General features: G+C 39.9%; 1 protein-coding gene across 1 annotated transcript in view; it reads right to left on the bottom strand.

The window, feature by feature from the left end:
• LOC119654024 overlaps window positions 1–3,828 on the bottom strand; it is a 51,746-nt gene extending 47,918 nt beyond the window's left edge. Inside the window, exon 1 of the mRNA XM_038059187.1 lies at window positions 3,712–3,828. The gene's annotated coding sequence lies outside the window, so the exon portion shown is untranslated. The remainder of the gene's footprint in view (window positions 1–3,711) is intronic.
• Between the last annotated feature and the right edge of the window lie 14,320 nt (window positions 3,829–18,148).

Below are 18,148 nucleotides of genomic sequence, written 5' to 3'. Positions count from 1 at the left end.
TGAGGTATCCCTATCTCACGTCATAAGGACAGTGTCAACGCCTATAAATTGCTTTAAAAGTCAGATTATTCTTTCGGTGGGCAAGGATCTAAAAGTAACAACAATTAGATTGTTTAATGGGTACCTACGTCACGAAATTGATTTTTCGAACACCGAAAGTCTATATTCAAAGTTAAAGGAGATAGTTGACGTGAAGGTAGTTAATGGAGTCCACTGTTCTTTGGAAATTCTTGGAAAAATACAGAATGATATTATCAATCTGTTTCCCTCGGTTCGTTTTAAGCATACCGAAAAGATTGTGATGGATTTAATAAATGAAAATGATCAGCTGGAAACTATTGCAATGGAACACAATAGAGCGCATCGTTCAGCGAAGGAGAACTATGACCAAATTCTGGATACATACTTTTTTCCTGGACTTCGTAAGGAAATAAAAAAATTCGTTAGTAATTGTAAAATTTGCGTAGAGTCTAAATACCAAAGACATCCGAAAAGGCAAATTATGAAGTGTACGCCATTACCCAAATATCCTGGTGAAATCCTGCATATGGATATTTACAGTACTCAGAATAACTACTTCCTTACGTGCATAGACAAATTTTCAAAATATGCTCTAGTGGAACAAATTGATTTACGTTCAATTGTAGATATTAAAATTCCTCTTACGAAAATAATTGGTTTCTTCAAAAATCCGAAAACATTAGTTACGGATAATGAGCCATCACTCTGTTCAAATGTTATACAATCCCTTATTAGGGACCACTTTGGTATGTCTCACCATAAAGTTCCAGCTATGCACAGTACAAGCAATGGACAAGTCGAGAGATTCCATTCAACTCTAGCAGAAATATCGAGAGCGATAAAAAAGGATATGCAACTAACAGATCTTAGTGAAATTATCCAATTAGCGTTAATAAAGTATAACAATTCTATACACTCTGTAACAAAAGCAAGACCTATTGACTTACTTTGGAACATTTCTGATTCAAATAAACTTAATACGGAAAAACTTTTGTTAAATGCCCAAAAAGCTCAAAATAATTATCACAACAAAAAAAGGGTCAATAGAAAATTTAAAAAGGGGCAAGAAATATTTGTCAAAAGGAATAAACGTTGTGGGAATAAGCTTTCGAATAAGTATGATAGGAAAAATGTGCAGAAAGATTTAGGTACTGCGGTACTAGTAGATGGTAAAGAGGTGCACAAAGATAATATTCGTTAATGTTTCTCTATCCAGATTAACATTGGTCACCACCGTCGCCGGTAAAATCTTTGACTATAGTTCATCTAATTATATATCATTACGAAAAGGGGACGTGGGACTGTACGAAGATTATATATACCTTATCCATAATATAAATTTAACTGAATTGAAATGTTTTCAATATCGGAACAGAAGGAATCACTGGACGCAGATGCGAATGAAATGTCTAGATTATTGTCGTCTCTAAGCGCATAAATTTAATAAAAAAAGAGTATTATGATATCAGCGAACCAAGATTTCCTGAGTTATTTCAAATTATTACCATTAGAAATCAAAGAGTAATATCCTTATTAACGAACGCTGTCTACTCGGTTACCCTTGCTCAATTAAACATTGTTAATCCTGTCATTTTAACAGACCAAGGGGTCCTCTCAATCGTAAAACAGGAAGAAATGCCCATTACTATAAGTGAATTGACTTCATCTTCTACTGTTAAAATATATATTAGTAATAATGTGTTTAAATATTTAGTTAAAGTACCAAATATAATTACTATTTGTTCTCTCATAGTTATGTACCCTGTAATTCATAACAATACCATATTAGATTTAAGTAATAGGTATGTTGCCGAGTGCAAAAAAAAACACACTGCCACTGGTTAATTGTAAGGACGGTAAGGGCAAAGCAGTCTGCAAGCACGATCGTTTTGATAAATGCCTTGCAATGATCTTCAATGGAAACGTCGCAACGTGTAAAACGGTCACTTCATATCACATCTCACCAATCGAAAGGGTTGATGATGATACATTGATCATTAATGATGCAACAGCCACAATAGTAGAGAAAAATCACTCGGTGACTGTTACGGGTACATTCCTCGTACAGTTTGAAGAGGATATTCTCGTCAACGACACACTGTACAAAGTTACAGGTAAGGTGTCATCAGTGGTTCCGCAAATTTCAAAGCAGTTCCAGCTTAATGTGTCAGCACATTCGACACAGCTGACATTGCCGTACCTGCATAAGGTACATCTCCGCAATTTGGAGAAGATCCGACAATTTGATGCCGACAAAGTCAACAACAATGAGTATGCATGGTATGCATTTGTCCTCGTCGTGGCAACAGTGATTCCGGCTGGTATCATAGTAATGCGTAGAAAATGCCGTGGTAAGCCGACGATCAGACGACCTAACCGACCTGTGAATTTCGACGTCGAAAATGAAATCGAACGTATCGTACGCTACATCGCCGATCACAAACAGATTCGGGACGAATCAGCTTAAGGGGAGGGGTAGTAATAGCACAATATAAATATTTAGGGTATACATATAGAATAAATATTATTGGGTGCAGGCATAATGTATTTTATATTGCCTGTACCATAGTTGTAGACATATTCTTATCTTAAGATAATAACAGGACCTTGTTCGAAGAACGCATCTTGTTTTGTAACATGTGTGAACGGGCCTGATAATAAAAATGGTACAAGCATAATGTTATTTATATTGCTTGTACCCTATTTCGTAAGAAATGTGTCTTCATTAATGAAGACACTTTGACCTGCGCATTGTAAAATGCAATATGGACATGTGCGCGACACATGATAAAGATAGGATAATGTTTACAAGATAGGTTACTTTGTAAGAAATAGTGTAAGTAGTCTTTAGTCTAAATTTGGAACTTAAATAAAATGGTCATACGATCCTTTCCAAACGGACTCAAAGTGAATTTTATTTTAATTTGTATGCCACAAGTGTGTCGAAGATTCACTTCAGCTGATATGAAATGTAGCAGAACTTTCCAATGATAGAACGAACGATATTTTTCAGAGGATTTTCCTTTTCAATTGAATTACTTCAGATATTGATCAGATATTGGAAAGTAAGGAAAATATTAGTTGAAATCTGTATCATAATTTCACACTGGGTATGCAACTTTTCATGCATCATCTTATATTCCTTATTCAGGGCTCAGCTTTAAGTTAAGGGATCGTTATAGCCTCACCATGTCATGAATAGATCACGGCTTATTAGAATAGCCTTGTCCATTCAGTTCACGCCACACAACCGTAGTTTATTACTCTCGAGCTACAACACTGCACAAAATTGTATTACATAATTTCATAAAGGACATTTTGCAATGTTATTTCGTTCGACCATTGACGAAGGTGTGATGGTAGAATGTGAGGATGTAAAATTGTATCGTAGAATGCACCAAACCCCGGAACGTAGTAGAGTTCTTTCAGGAAAAGGATAAAATGCTGCACTGAACATGGAACACTGATACTTTTCCTTTTGGTATTATTCTCCCAAGTTTCAAAGTGAAGAAAATTTTGTCTGTTTATACACAATGAAGATCAGGATTTTCGCATTTATTGCTGTGCAATGTTGAATACTTGAAATGCTTAGTCATTTTGATTGAATGGATGGGAAAGGGTACTCAAGCGTTTGACATGGAGCAATATTATTATAAAAAGTCCTTAAAACGGATATTACTTTTCACTAATCAATGGCGTGAATAAAAACTCTTAGGAAGCACTTGCTCGCTGATTTCCACTATTCGCAATAATCTTCATTCAACTGAAACTGAATCTCAATCTGATTTTCGCGAATGAAAATTCTAATTTTAAATTGAAACTATCAAACAACACTCGCAGTGGAGGGTGCTGACTACATTATAAATATTCATATTGCATGAACTTTCCAACGAATGACCTGCTGAATCCTAAGTTTGTGGGAAACACCCACTTTGGTTCCGTCGGATCTGTGTAGATCTCATCAAGTTATGATTTCATGTTTGTTGGATACAGATACATATGATACTCTCTGATAGTATTTTGCGAATACTACAACCCAATCCATTATATCTTTCCTCGAGACCAGCAATTAATTTTCGTATAAAAACAAGAATGGATCCATTGAGGACTAGATCTCAGGCAAATACAAATAGTAAACAAAGTGTATACGAAGATACATACATATGTTTGCTTACTCGTATTGTATGTATCTGAATGAAAATTTTTTGTAGGATTGGTTTTGGGAGAGTGGAATATTACGTAGTTCACAACTCGGAGTAAAATAAATCGAAGATGTTATTTGATAACCCAAATGAAAACTGTTAGGAGAAGGGAGAAAGATGAACCATTGGACAATAATGAATTTGAAAATTATAAATATCATAGATACATATGCGTATTTTGTTATAAAAGTTGGGAAAATTTATAATTTCATAGAGAAACTGGCGGCCAAGGTTCTTTTAACATTTTTTTCTAAATTTCTTTACTAGATAGCAATCCGCTTTATTAGTGTGATGGCCGGAAATGCGATTTATTTATTGACCAGTTTTAGAAAAAAGGTTTCAGGATATATGAAATTGTTGGTGAATGGCTATTTTAAATTGTGGGCCACATGTTTGTAAATAAAAATTAATCGAATATCGTACAAAAAAAATTGTTTCAGTTTTCAAATTGTTGTATTTTACAATTTTAGAGAATAACACTAGTTTTTACGTAAAATGTGTTTTTTTATAGATTAAAAAAATAAATAGTAAAAAAAAAATAGATGAAATATAAAATTAAAAAAAAAATAATTCTATTAATTCTTTTCCTCATCTTATCTTTATCTGATTCTTTTAAGAGAGAGAGAGAGCAACTGAGGTCGGAAGCGGAAGATTTGGCGGAAGAAACTTCAGCAACTAAGGAGTGGGGACTACAGGCTGAAACCTGCCTATCAGCACTTTCTCGTTCACCCTTACCGGAAAGAGCAGAAGAAAGGGAAGCTGGCGATATGGATGCTCCGGTATGTGAAAACGAAGCCAAACGTCTCCCACACGTGAACCTGGAACGACTCCCAGCCGACGCCAGAAAACGATACTGTAGAAGAAGGTGAAGTTCCTCGGGAATGAGGACATAGACGTGGTTGAGCTACCAGGTGCGGCAACATGCCTGATGCTGAGAGAATTGAGGTAATCTTACAAACCCAAATTAACAGAGGAAAAACGTCATAGTTCATTCTGCTATCCTATAATTTCTTATGTCCACCACCGAAGCAAGAGCTAACGGATTCGGTACCGTAGCCAGAACCAAGTGATCGCGAGCTCTTAACAGGTTGCGATGAGAACATTAAACATATTTTCCGGGGGACTAGCAAATGCAATCTTATAGGAGGAATATTATTTGATTCCATCACTTCAACTGATCTCATAACTGCAACGTAGGGTGCCTCCCTACGTTCTTGGGGCCAAGAAAAAGTGAAGTCATTGACTCAACAACCCTCACATCAAAGGTGATTCAATTGATTAGAGTTTGGCGGCTGCTAGACGAAGTCTCACTGTTAGATCACTGATAGTTAGAATTCAATCAGATTATGGCAGGCAAACAGTCTGTAATACAAAAATGAGATCCTATGAAAATGGATTAGACAAAATTCAATGAAGTCCTTGGCAATAAAGTGCAGGTCCCTAGGCGACTATGAAAAGGTTTGTCCTATTTCCTGAGAGAGAATTGATGAACGGTGAACCCGAGAACTTCAGAAATTTCTGAGTTTCAACAAGACCGTTTTTAAATCGTGCTTGTAAAAGCAATAAGAACGGGGACTAGTTAAACTTGCGGACCTCACAGCGTGAATACAAGTGGCTCGCTAAATGCTTGAAATGATACGCCTCTAGTACATACTGTAAGGAACTGGAAGGGTAATAAGACACTTTAAGGCTTTGTAGAGTCCTTAAAAGGGATAATTCGGCCAAGTTGTATTGTCTAAGAAAACCGGACGGTATTTTCGCGAATTTTAGAGTGAATTCAGTACATACTCCTTTGGAAGTATACCATCAGAGAGAACAGGTCGCAGAAGAAAACTGTGGAAGAGCGGTTGATTCCAATGAAAAAGTGAGAGCGGCTTCACTCTTCCATACACACCTTAAAGCACCTGGCATGGGAGGCATTTACCTCTCGCCAGAACGTTAAGGTAGTCTTCATACTGAAATCTACATCAGATAATTCTGCTGGACAGCATTCTTGCTGGATTGTTTTTTGAAAAAGGATTTCAAAGATAGAGAATGTAACTCTGAAAGCGATGGAGGTGATTGAAGGGGTCCTTGATTGTGCGCGTTTGCAAAAACTTGGTGATGTCGCCATAAAGCGTGGTATCGATGATAATTTAATAAATTGGATCTGTACTATTCTATGCAATATCGCCACCTCTGTGGAATATATAGGTAGGATCACCATTATGCAAACTTGCCAATAAAGGCCTAAACTTATGCCAATGGCGTGGCTGCGCTAGCTGTTGGTCGGCATCTCGCTGTTGATTTGATTGACTGTTAGTGCCTCAGGTAACGAGTTTCAGTTAATCCAAACAAATAGACAATGGTATTGTTTACAAAAACGAGAAAACCGGATGGGCTTTACTTTCCCGGTACAACCCTTCAACTTTCGGGAGAAGTGAAATATCTGGGTGTCATTCTCTATATAAAGAGCTTCTTTGAAACAAACATATAGCGATAAAGATGAAAAAAGCTCTCATAATCGATAGGCTGTGTGTACAGATCTTTTACGTTAACATGTGGACTTAGGACTCATGTGGTAATGTGGATATACACAGTTGTCATTAGACCGATGGGTGGGTTAAGGTCAAACAAAAGTTTTTAGCTTCACTACAACTGCTTGTCTTGGTATTACATGGTGGCACCAGGAGTACAACATCCAACGCGGCTCTAAATGCATGATTCAATTAGCAGTCAAATCCAAGAGATTTGTTTATTCACCGCACTGCAATGAGATCAGCTCGTAAACTAAGTCGATTAGATCTACGGGAAAACGACGAACATGAGGAGCGCAGAGCAGAATAGTTATTCTTCTTCTTTTTCTTTTTCTTCAGCCTTTGTCCCGTTCACAAGCGGGGAGAACTGAATCCAGTTGTTACAATACCTTCTGATTTGCGGGTCCCCATACCTCTGTTTGGTAGAAGTTATAAAATGTAGGAGAAGCTGATTCGCGCCAGAAGACCTCATGGTAGGATATACGGAAGTCTTCTACACCGAAGGCTCAAAAACTTTTATAGTAGGAGTCTGCCTACCGAGGGAAAACGAAAAGTTTTCGTTAAGGCGATATACAACAGTTGTTTAGGGTGAAGTGTGTGCGAACTAAAGAGCGGCAACCTGGGTGATTGACGAGCGGTTGAATGGCAGGCGCACCGCAATGAGTGGTCCTTTGATCACTTCAAAAATCGTTCAGGAATTTAACAACCCATTGAGCACTATTTCTAGATTCAATACTGTAGAACTGCTCTGAGTTCTTGGTCACTATGATGTAGAGCTAAATGAAATCTCAGATGCCTTAGCAGAAGAGAGTTAAATTTTACCCATGTCGGGATCAAAGTCAGCGATTGGAGTGTCAGTAGCATTGGCAAATGCTGCCTTTAAAAACTGGGTAGAAGCTTCCCGTAATGACAGGTGGCAGAACTAAATGTTCCTAGCCACACCAAACTTTTCCTGCCTCAACCTAACAAACATACTGCAAAGTTTATCCTGTCGAAAAGCAGGAAGTATTACGGGTATTCTGAAAGGCCATAATGTACTAGTTGGACATATGTTCAAAATAGGAATTGTACAAAATAATACATGAGGAATTTAATCCACAGAGCATTTTCTATGTTTGTACCCCGCTATGAACACATCAGACATCAGATCTTTGGTGCTGATATGTACGTTCGCTAGTCCTGCGATAAATAAACGTATCTGGGATATTTCGTTTGACGGGAGGATCGGGTACAATGGACCACTAGGATTGGAGTCGAGAGGGCAGAACACAGGAGATTCACCTCCTAGCGCATTGTTCGAAATTGTATGGGGAAAAAATCATTGCGCATGTACTACCTTCAACGGTGAATGCTCAAGAAAAAGTCCGCGCATAAGGTCTGGGGTTAGTACCGTGTATGTCTTGCAGTGCATTGGTGTGCGGTGGAGCGAAACTCATGTTTATAGCAACTTCATTGTTATCATCAGTATAATATACAATATATAATTAAAATTAGTGGGACTATATGTAGAAACGCAATTAAAGATATGAATGCAGCTATTTGAGGCACGCTTAATTATAAAATTGCTAGGAACGATAAGCCCTAACATTATTTACATCCCAAGGGTGAGAGTTCACAATGAACTTGAGAATTATGAAAGGCAACCAAGGAAAATGAAAGCAACTACGAGCAGGATCCAGGAATGCCAAATACAGTATCCGAGGCAGTAAAATTTCTTTACAAAGCCTTAAGCAAAAATATATTATTAACACGTTGCTTGGACAGATTTATCAAAACTGAAACGAAATTTTTAACACGATGGTACAGTCAATGGCTCCTCAATTTTTCTCCAGTAGCAAAACGGTCCCGATATTGCTGTGAACCTTGTAGTAATTTGTTTCGATGATGCCCATAATGAAATAACTATCATCATCATCAACGGCGCAACAACCGGTATCCGGTCTAGGCCTGCCTTAATAAGGAACTCCGGTTTTGCGCCGAGGTCCACCAATTCGATATCCCCAAAAGCTGTCTGGCGCCCTGACCTACGCCACCGCTCCATCTTAGGCAGGCTCTGCCTCGTCTTCTTTTTCTATCATAGATATTGCCCTTATAGACTTTCCGGGCTGGATCATCCCCAGCCATACGGATTAATGCAATAATATAAATTAGAAATTAACTTCTGGCCCTATGGCATCATTTCATCTCAGGTCGCGTCTGCCTCGTTTTCTTTTTCTACCATAGATAATGCCCTTAAACTTTTCGGGCTGGGTCATCCTCATCCAATGGACTCAGTGTCCCGCCCACCGTAACCTATTCTTCTTTTTCTTCAGCCTTTGTCCCGTTCATAAGCGGGGTCGGCTCGTCGTGATCGATTTCGCCATTTTATTTTATCAAATGCCTGATCTGGATACAATCTCGAGACTTTTAAATCTCTATCCAGCGTATCAAGCCACTGATGTTTAGGTCGGTCTTTTGGTCGCTTACCATCATCACTTCGATGTTCGGATCAATCTTGGCAAGTGAATTCTCGTTGGTGCGAATTACGTGACCATGCCATCGAAGATGCCTCTCTCGCAGTTTTTCCACGATCGGTACAACCCCATATCGATCGCGAATATCCTGATTTCCGATGTGATCAAAACGTGTCACGCCACTAGTCCAACACAACATCTTCGTCTCCATTACTGCAAGACGCTCACCGCAACCTGTTGAGCCGGATTTTATCCACAATCAGGCGGTTATGGTACCGCTCATAGATTTCGTCGTTATGTAGGCTACGCAATCGTCCATACTCATGTAAGGGGCCAAAAATGCTTCTTCTTCTCTCGAACGTCGCCAAGAGTTCGTTATTTTTCTTGCTAAGAACCCAGGTCTCCGAACCGAACGAATAAATGAGGACTGCGAAAATCATTATCTTGCACAGTAAGAGCTTCGACCCTATTTTGAGACGTTTCGAGCGAAACAATTTCTGTAAGTTGAAATAGGCTCTGTTGGCTGTCAATCATTGTGCGCGGAGTTCATCGTCGTAGCTGTTATCGATTGAGATTGTATCAAAGTTGTGATCTCCTAACTTTATTCTTCCCGTTTGACCAGTGTGGTTTGATGTCGTTGGTTGGTTGTTTTTTGGTGCTGACGTTGCCACCATATATTTTGTCTTGTCTTAATTGATGTACAGCACAAGATCTCGCGCCGCCTACTCGATCTGAATGAAGGCAGTTTGTATCACGGATCACTTTTTCTAGGGTCAGGTTAAAGAGGACACATGATAGGGCATCCCATTGTGCTATGTCATAGGCTGTCATAGGCGGCTTTAAATCGATGAAAAGATGGTGTAACTGGTGTCCATATTCTAATAGTTTCCCCATCGTTTGCCGCACAGAGAAAATCTGATCCGTTGCTGATTTGCCTGCAGTGAAGCCTCTTTGGTGTGGGCCATTGATGTTCTGGGCATATGGGACTATCCAGCCTAACAAGATAGCGGAGAATATCTTATAAATGGTACTCAGTAACTTGATATCTCTATAGTTGCAGCACTCTGTCATATCTCCCTTTTTATGTATGAGACATATAATGCCTCTTTGCCAGTCGTTAGGCATTGATTCGCTGTCCCACACCTTAAGCATAAGTTGATGAACCGCTTGGTATAATTGGTTTTCTCCATATTTAACCAATTCGGCAGTAATTTCGGAAGTCGGAAATCAGATTTCCCTCTTTGTCTCGGCAGAATGAGCATCGAGGTGTGTAAGCCTTTATCCTGCTGACTTGTTGGTAAAACTTCTGCACCTGGTGCAACATTACTCGGTATGCAGCATTCTTCCGTTCCGTTTCTAGCTTACATTCATCGTCAAACCAGCCGTTTCGACTCTTTTTGCGGCTGGGTCCAAATATGTTTGGGGCCATATTTATGATAACGTTCTTCAGGTGGTTGCGTAGATCATTTGATGATGCTTCATCTCCAGGATCTCTGTTGACTGTGGTTATTGCGGCATCCATTTCCCCTTTATAGGTGTTGCGGAGGGCTGTGCTGTGGGTGGATTTAGTGTTAACTCTCACCTGAATGTCAGAGGAGATTTCGGGTGGTGTTGTTACTCGCGTGTAGTATCCATAATTTCTGACTGATTTTACTATGAAACACCCTACCCTAACCTAAACCGTTTTCGAGATTCTCGAGTTTTAATTTTCTTTTGTATAAAAATTGCCGATTATTCGGCTATTGAATTAGATATTTTGAAATATGTGACTCTTATTATTATTATTATTTAATTTTTATATGCAGAATAAGATGCTTTATAATCTCAATAACCATAATTGCATAATTGCGATTGAAGGTTAAAAAAGGTAGTACAAATTTAAAAAGGTTACTTTTCTTTACAGGATTATCTCAAAGAAAATATGGTAACTGCTCCCCGGATGTGCCTAAAAATATCTACGTTTTATCAGCTCTCCAACGAGGTATAACAATCTAGGGTTTTATTAAAACTCATAGAAAAAACTTAGTTTCTTATGCTAAATGGGATTTAAAAATAATGGGGTTCATTTAATCTAATTTATTTTTTGAAGTTAGATAACTAAATAAAACAATAGATTAGTACAAAATCACATGAATTTAACTTTTATGTTCGAATAAAATACCTCTAAATTTAATGTTCAACATGTCCACCTCTGTTTTGCACACATTTTGGCATTCTTTTGCGAAGTCCACTTTTTACTACACCAGTTGTCAAAGTCCTTTTTATTTCTTTCGCCGCATTAATTATTCTTTCTACAGAATTTCAAGTGGTGAAATTGGGTAGGGCTCATTATACACGAGGCTCTCCATGTGTTTCCACACATAAAAATCCATCCAATCCAATAAAGGCCCATCTCGTCCAATCCATTTGTTGGGATAATTTGTGTCCAGCTATTCTCTAACACTTCTCCTGAAATATGGAGGGCAGCAATCATGCTGAAACTACATGTCTCGAATTAAATTGAGTGGAAGATCCTCCAGTAAGTCGCCTAGGTCACCTTTCAGGAAATTTTCATAGTCTTATTATCAGGGAGAAAGTAAGACCCAATCAAACGATTAGAAATGATACCCATCCACACATTCATGCTGAATCTAGGTTGTGCCCCCTTTACTCTCTTTTTATTGGAATTTCCTTGTCCTTTTGGGGCTCAATAGTGAGCGTTGTGGTAATTCGTAATCCCATCGTTATCAAATTTTGATTCATCAGTCCACAATATTAATTTAAGGAAATTCGGGTCTTTCACATCAGCATTTAGCATAAATCTGCAGAAATCTCACCTTCTCGCATAAAAATTAAATAATAATAATAATAATAATAAGAGTCACATATTTCAAAATATATAATTCAATAGCTAAAAAATCGGCAATTTTTATAAAAAAAATTAAAACTCGAGTATCTCGAAAATGGTTAAGTTTCGGGTAGGGTGTTAACGGATATAGGTCAACTTATCCTGTAGCCCTGTATATAATTCATAACAAGGCATAAGTATGAATTATATTTATGTTGAAAACCGGCTAATGAGTTCAGGCCTAATACGGCCTAGACTGATCTAAATTTTTGTTTAAGCACCTACCTCAGTAGGCAATGTGATATGATATCACTTTCCAAAAAAACGATATTACACAGTAATATAGTATTACAAAAACATCATCTGTCATTACCCTTTTGGTGCATATATTTGTAAATTTGATGTTATATATATGATCAATATCAAATATTAACACTCGTCAGCCGATATTTCCAAATATTACTTATCACGAAGTGCACTGTAGCGCCAAATAAGTAGCAATGAAGAATGGATGATGTTTTCATGCTAGAGCTACCTTGAAGTCAGCCCAAAGTTAGCCAAAAGAACAGGTAATCAGCAACGGCAACTGCCGCCGCCAGTTGTTCGCGATGTTTTGTAATGTTATATCACCTTGCAAAACATTACCTTTCATAGAAGTAATATCACCATCACTTTGGCAATGCCGTGATGTTAGGTTGTCAGTTAGTTGCAATGTTTGGTAATCTTGTGATGTTTGGTAACGTTTAGATCGCGCTCGGTAATTGCAATTTGTGAATCCCTCCGTTCCGTATCGCTGAACTTCTAGCTGCAAACGAGAAATTAGACATCTAAAGAGAATTCTATACAAAACTAGTTGTGGAAGTACTAATTGTTTAGTTTAATTTTTCAGAGATTTCTAGGGCTGTCCTGTTTGTTTTAATTCGGAGCTTCTTTTATCATTTTCTAGCCACAAATTTAATTGGTAGTGCAAAGTATCCGACAAGGTTGCCAATAATCAATTTGCTTTCAAAGCAGGCATTTTTTCTCAGCATTTATGTGGACAATGGACTACTGCCAGGATGACCAATTATTGAATGACTTTCGCATTTTGTTATTATTTCAGCTGTATTGATTCACATCTATTTATAAACTGCACATGGACTTATTGTAGTTCATTGCATTGCTATATCTAAGAAATATATTGTGTTATATCCTTGCATTTCTTTAAACTTATTTCAATTTGCTATTTATTTATATATGCTGTCACTGAAGAACGCTGCTGTCACGGAGGAATCAATAGAGTCCCACAAAGTGGTCTCATCTGCAAATATCGTGGATGAAAATATCGGCATATTTGCAACAAGAGAGAATATTTGGCGTGGGATTATAAACTGATTATGTGATAACGACGTCCGAATTTTTAAAGTGATCGTATCGAGCAAAAATAAAATCAGAAAGTACCAACGTTCAAAGTTCCAACTGAAGTGCATTTGCTTGTGAATTTCAAAAGCGGGGAGTCTTGAGGTTGACAAGGTTAGAACGTGCGGAGGTCAAGCACTAAATCTGCAAAAGTAGATAAAAAGTGTAAAAACTTGCAAACTTTGTAGAGATTAAAAATCAATTAAATGACTTCCAAAATGATATTCAGGTTTGAGATTGAGAAAAGTAGGGGAAAGTTCTTAAAAATGAGAAAATCATTCCAAAAATGTTAAAAGGTGTTTCTTATTAATACACGCTGTACGGAGAGAAGTGGTGAAATTAGTTTTCACCAGTAGTGGGGTAAAAAGCAGCTAAAAATTGTATAAGGGTTGCATTCGTATGCATACCACCCTTTCTGCAGAAATAGCTTTCCAGGCAATCCCTAAGCTAGCTAAGATCAGCTCAAATGAACTCCTTAGATACTTCAGAGACCCTCGAGAGAAAATCAGGGTGAAAATTATTCCTTTTCTGTAAGAAAGCACTCAAAGTTTTACCTGTTTTCGCAAAAGGAGATTAGAAGGGATAGAAATTTGTGGGCTAGCAACCTCTAAATTATGAAGCTTTACTAATACTGACCTCATGTTCGTTTGCTCCTCGGTATTGAGAGTCGTCAGAATGCTCGCTTTCTGTAATTCGAGCAAGAAATCCAATGATATAAGCCTGCCATAAGATTAGTTGGGTTTCAACTTACCGACATCGCATAACCAATCAAACTGACCACTTTGCGATCAACTGTAGATTTAGAAGTTGCCTCCTGGATGTCCGCGACAAGAGAGGAGCTGACAATAGCCTCGAAAGAAATCACCATCTAATGGTAATTTGTTGTTGTTGTGTCGGCCACTTCCCGCAGGGTTGGAGAGTTCCGATCCTCCAACAAGCCTCCTTCAACATCCACCATTTGTATGATGCAGCTGTCGCTCGACAGTGCTGATCTAACGACAGAAACACTGACTAATCCGCCTGAGTATATCATCATGGGTGCTATGCAGCCCGTCAGCCACAGCCCCATGGGGTGTCATGGATCTGGAATCGAGGGAGCGGATAAATTAACGGAAGGAATTGAAAACTGTATTGACCGCTGCGAGTAATGGCGGGCGTGACGCAGTCGAACTCCGATACCGAATGAAATCCCGGCAAGTTCTGCTTAGTATACATCGTGACAAAAGAAAATTTGCTGTTGCGCTGGTCGAAGGAGAGGTATTCCGACAAAACAAATCACAGCGGCATATTTAGATTATCTGCATTAATGAGCAGAACATTGAAATCGTTGATCAATTTATATAACTAGGATAATTGGATTTGCCTGAAGGTAGCACTCAACTGGATGTTGTCCGACGCATTAATAGCGATAGATTCGCTTTTGATGCCGTATCTAAACTTTCAAGTTGATCAAGTTGAGACTGTTTTGTGCTAGTCTTTTGTCTGCCTGGTACGAAAAGTGGTCTGGACTATCACTTCAGTGCTCCAAGCCTTCATCATCGAAGTATACTGGGCTGAAACTACTTCAAACGGAGAACTTAGTGGGCACACAGCACTGTCATCCGTTGGTGATGTGCTGGGAAGGCGGTAGTGGATAGGTCACACATTAACGAAGGCTGATAATTGCATTGTTGGCTGCGCCGTTCAGTGCAACACACTCCCAAGATGACCGACTAGTGGGTTACCCCAAGAGCACTTGTCGTGAAAAAGTAGTCCTAAACTAGGGGAAACACCTGAATTAGTTTAAATACCTCAGGAGGTGTGCACGGGGAACTATTACTGAAAACATGTGAACTTTTGGCGGCTGTCTACTATTTGGCAGATGGACAATCCAAAGAGGAGAAAAGACGGCTAGATGAATAGGACTTCGTATGGAGCACAGGAGTTGTGAACGTGATATCGGCTGAATTTGCGAACAAAAATATGGATGTAAGAAACTAATTACCATTAACAATGAACGACAAGGAGGATGTTGACCCCACTGCGGTTGGTTATGGGATCATCGGAGCAGATAATTCAAGAAATGATATGTAGAAGGTGACGACGCGGGCTCCTTTTTGCCAAAGTGGTAAAATACTACGCTTTTCTTCCAGGCCCGTCCAGACGGATGGACCACAACATAGCGAAAAGAAGAAGTGGTGCATGCAAACGATGAAAGAATTGGTACAGTGCTAGCAAAAGGACTCAGTTTGGAAAACTTCCTATAGAAGATGGGTAATACCCTTAACACGCTTAACGAATTCGTCAGGCCGAAGCGCAATGTTCACCTTAATATTAAGATAGAGGTGCGAAACCTTAAAACCACAGGCAAAACGGCCTTGGGCGAGTTTGGTTCTACGGCCCAATGGTCAATGCAGAACTGTTACGAACTGCACACAAAACTTTAAATAGGGCCAAATGCTTGGACAGCTATGAAGGCAAACAAACAGACAGACCAAAATAGCCCCGTCGGAGTGGGAGTCTTATATTATATTCTACAGAATGTCAAGGAAGATCCGACGCTAAGAGGCCTTGGAGACAATGTCACAAAAATCAGAAGAACACAGAAAGGAGAATTGCTCCTCGAGCTTCGAAGACGCAGGACCAAAGGACGCTCCACTACAAGAACTTGATTAGAAGATCCTTAGGTGAGGAGATTACAGGGAGGCAGTCTCCCCCTCGGACACCACCTTGTCGTGGTGGGGGAGCCTGTAGTAGTTTACTACTACACTAAGGGTGTCCAAAAATATGAATATGGAAACGATGGATTTAAACTCTCCAAGTGGTAAGAAGTCACAGACTTCGAATCCACCCGCGACCATGAGCAATCATGTCGCGGCCGAGGCGCGGATTTTGGAGGCCTCACCACATTCATACTCGCCTATAGATCAATCTGTAGAAGGCATGCTTTCCGTCTCAGTGGAAAGTTTGCATTTGGTGCCTACGGCGAAGTTAGCCAGAAAGGAAAGTACGGAAACTTTCAATTTGGGAGAAACTGGAAATCCGACTACGGCTGAATTCTGCCTGTCAGAACCTTCTCCTTCATCCTTACCAGGAAGAGCGGAAGAACGGGAAGCTGGTGACGTGGACGCTACTGGTTTAACGCCGGTGTGTGGAAATGGATCCAAGCGGTCCGGACACCGTGAACCTGGAAAGGCCCGAAGCCGACGGCAGAAGAGAGCACTGCGAAGGAAGATGGAGCACCTTGGGAATGAGGACATGGACGTGGCTGTACCACTAGGCGCGGTAACGCCCAGAGAAATCGGACACAAGGAAGTGGAATCTCCGGCGGAAGGTGGGGATTAACTGGAAACCCCGGTAAGATCCACACTGGACGCACCAGACTCTTCTGTCAGCGGTAATGCGCGCAAGAAGCGTAAGACCAACACATCTGCTGTGGACAACGCTTTATTGTGCTCCGTACCAGGGCTTATATCCACGCGTCTCGCGGGGATTAGGACCGGTGTGCCCCCCGTATGGGAGCTCGCACTGGGGAAGGGACTACAGAGTGAATCCTACCTGCTAGTAACTTCTCCTACACCTTCCAAGGAACAGGCGGAAGGAAGGGAAGCCAGAAACGTGAACGGAACTGACTTGATGCCAGTTCGAGTGATCGAATCAATGCAACCCGGACACCGCAAACCAATTAAGGTGCTAAGTGGAGAACAGACGAATGCTCTGTGGGATGAGATGAGATCTTTCGTGGATGAGAACATGGGAATTGCGGTACTTCCAAGTACGGCTTTTCTCAGAGAAATCAATCACGAGGGGATCGAGTCTCTGGCGGTACGGTGTGGGGGAAACCCCGTCATACGTGGACTGCCGCATACACTTCTAACTGTTTTCCATAAGACAATAAACTAAGTTTATGTCGAAAAACATAAAGATTGGTGAAATCAACCTGCAGCATGCCAAAGCTCCCTCCTACCTGTTGGCAGCGAGAATGACAAAGCTGCAGGATTTCCCCTATATCTTTCTGGTGCAAGAACCGTGGGTTCGATTTAACAGAATCTGTGGCATTGGATCAGTAAAGGGGGCTAGGATCTTCTAAGACGAAAGATCCATAAGACCGAGAGCTTGCGTCCTGATGTCAAGACGGTTAGAGGCAACTATGCTGAGACAATATTGTTCCCAGGACTTAGCTACGGTCATCATACAATACCAAATAAATGGTGAGAGGAAAAACATCATAGTTGCCTCCGCTTATTTACCCTATGATTCTTTGTATCCACCACCGACGCAAGAACTTATGGATCTGGTGGCGTATGCAGAATCAAGTGGTCTCGAACTCTTAATAGGTTGCGATGCGAATGCTCAACATATTTGTTGGGCCAGTAGCAAATGCAATCTAAGAGGAGAGAAGCTATTTGATTTCATCACTTCAGCTGGTCTTATGACTGCAAACGTAGGGTGCGCCCCTACGTTCCTGGGACCGAGAAGAAGCGAAGTAATTGACCTAACGATCTGTACCCCAAAATTGTTAGAGTTGTTTACACACTGGCGAGTGCTAGACGAGGTCTCACTGTCAGATCACCGATATCTAGAACTCAATCTGACTATTGCGGGCGAACAGTCTGCAGTACAAAGACGGAACCCTAGGAAAACGGATTGGGCAAAGTTCAATGATCTTCTTGACAATAAAGTACAGTTCCCTAGGCGACTAAGGACTCCTTTGGTGCTGGAAGATGAAGTAAAAACTCTGAACTGCATACT

The sequence above is a fragment of the Hermetia illucens genome, chromosome 4, assembly GCF_905115235.1.
Source record: "Hermetia illucens chromosome 4, iHerIll2.2.curated.20191125, whole genome shotgun sequence".
Lineage (NCBI taxonomy): Eukaryota > Metazoa > Arthropoda > Insecta > Diptera > Stratiomyidae > Hermetia > Hermetia illucens.
The sequence above is the reverse complement of the archived record's forward strand: the minus strand, read 5'-3'. Positions and strand labels throughout refer to the sequence as shown.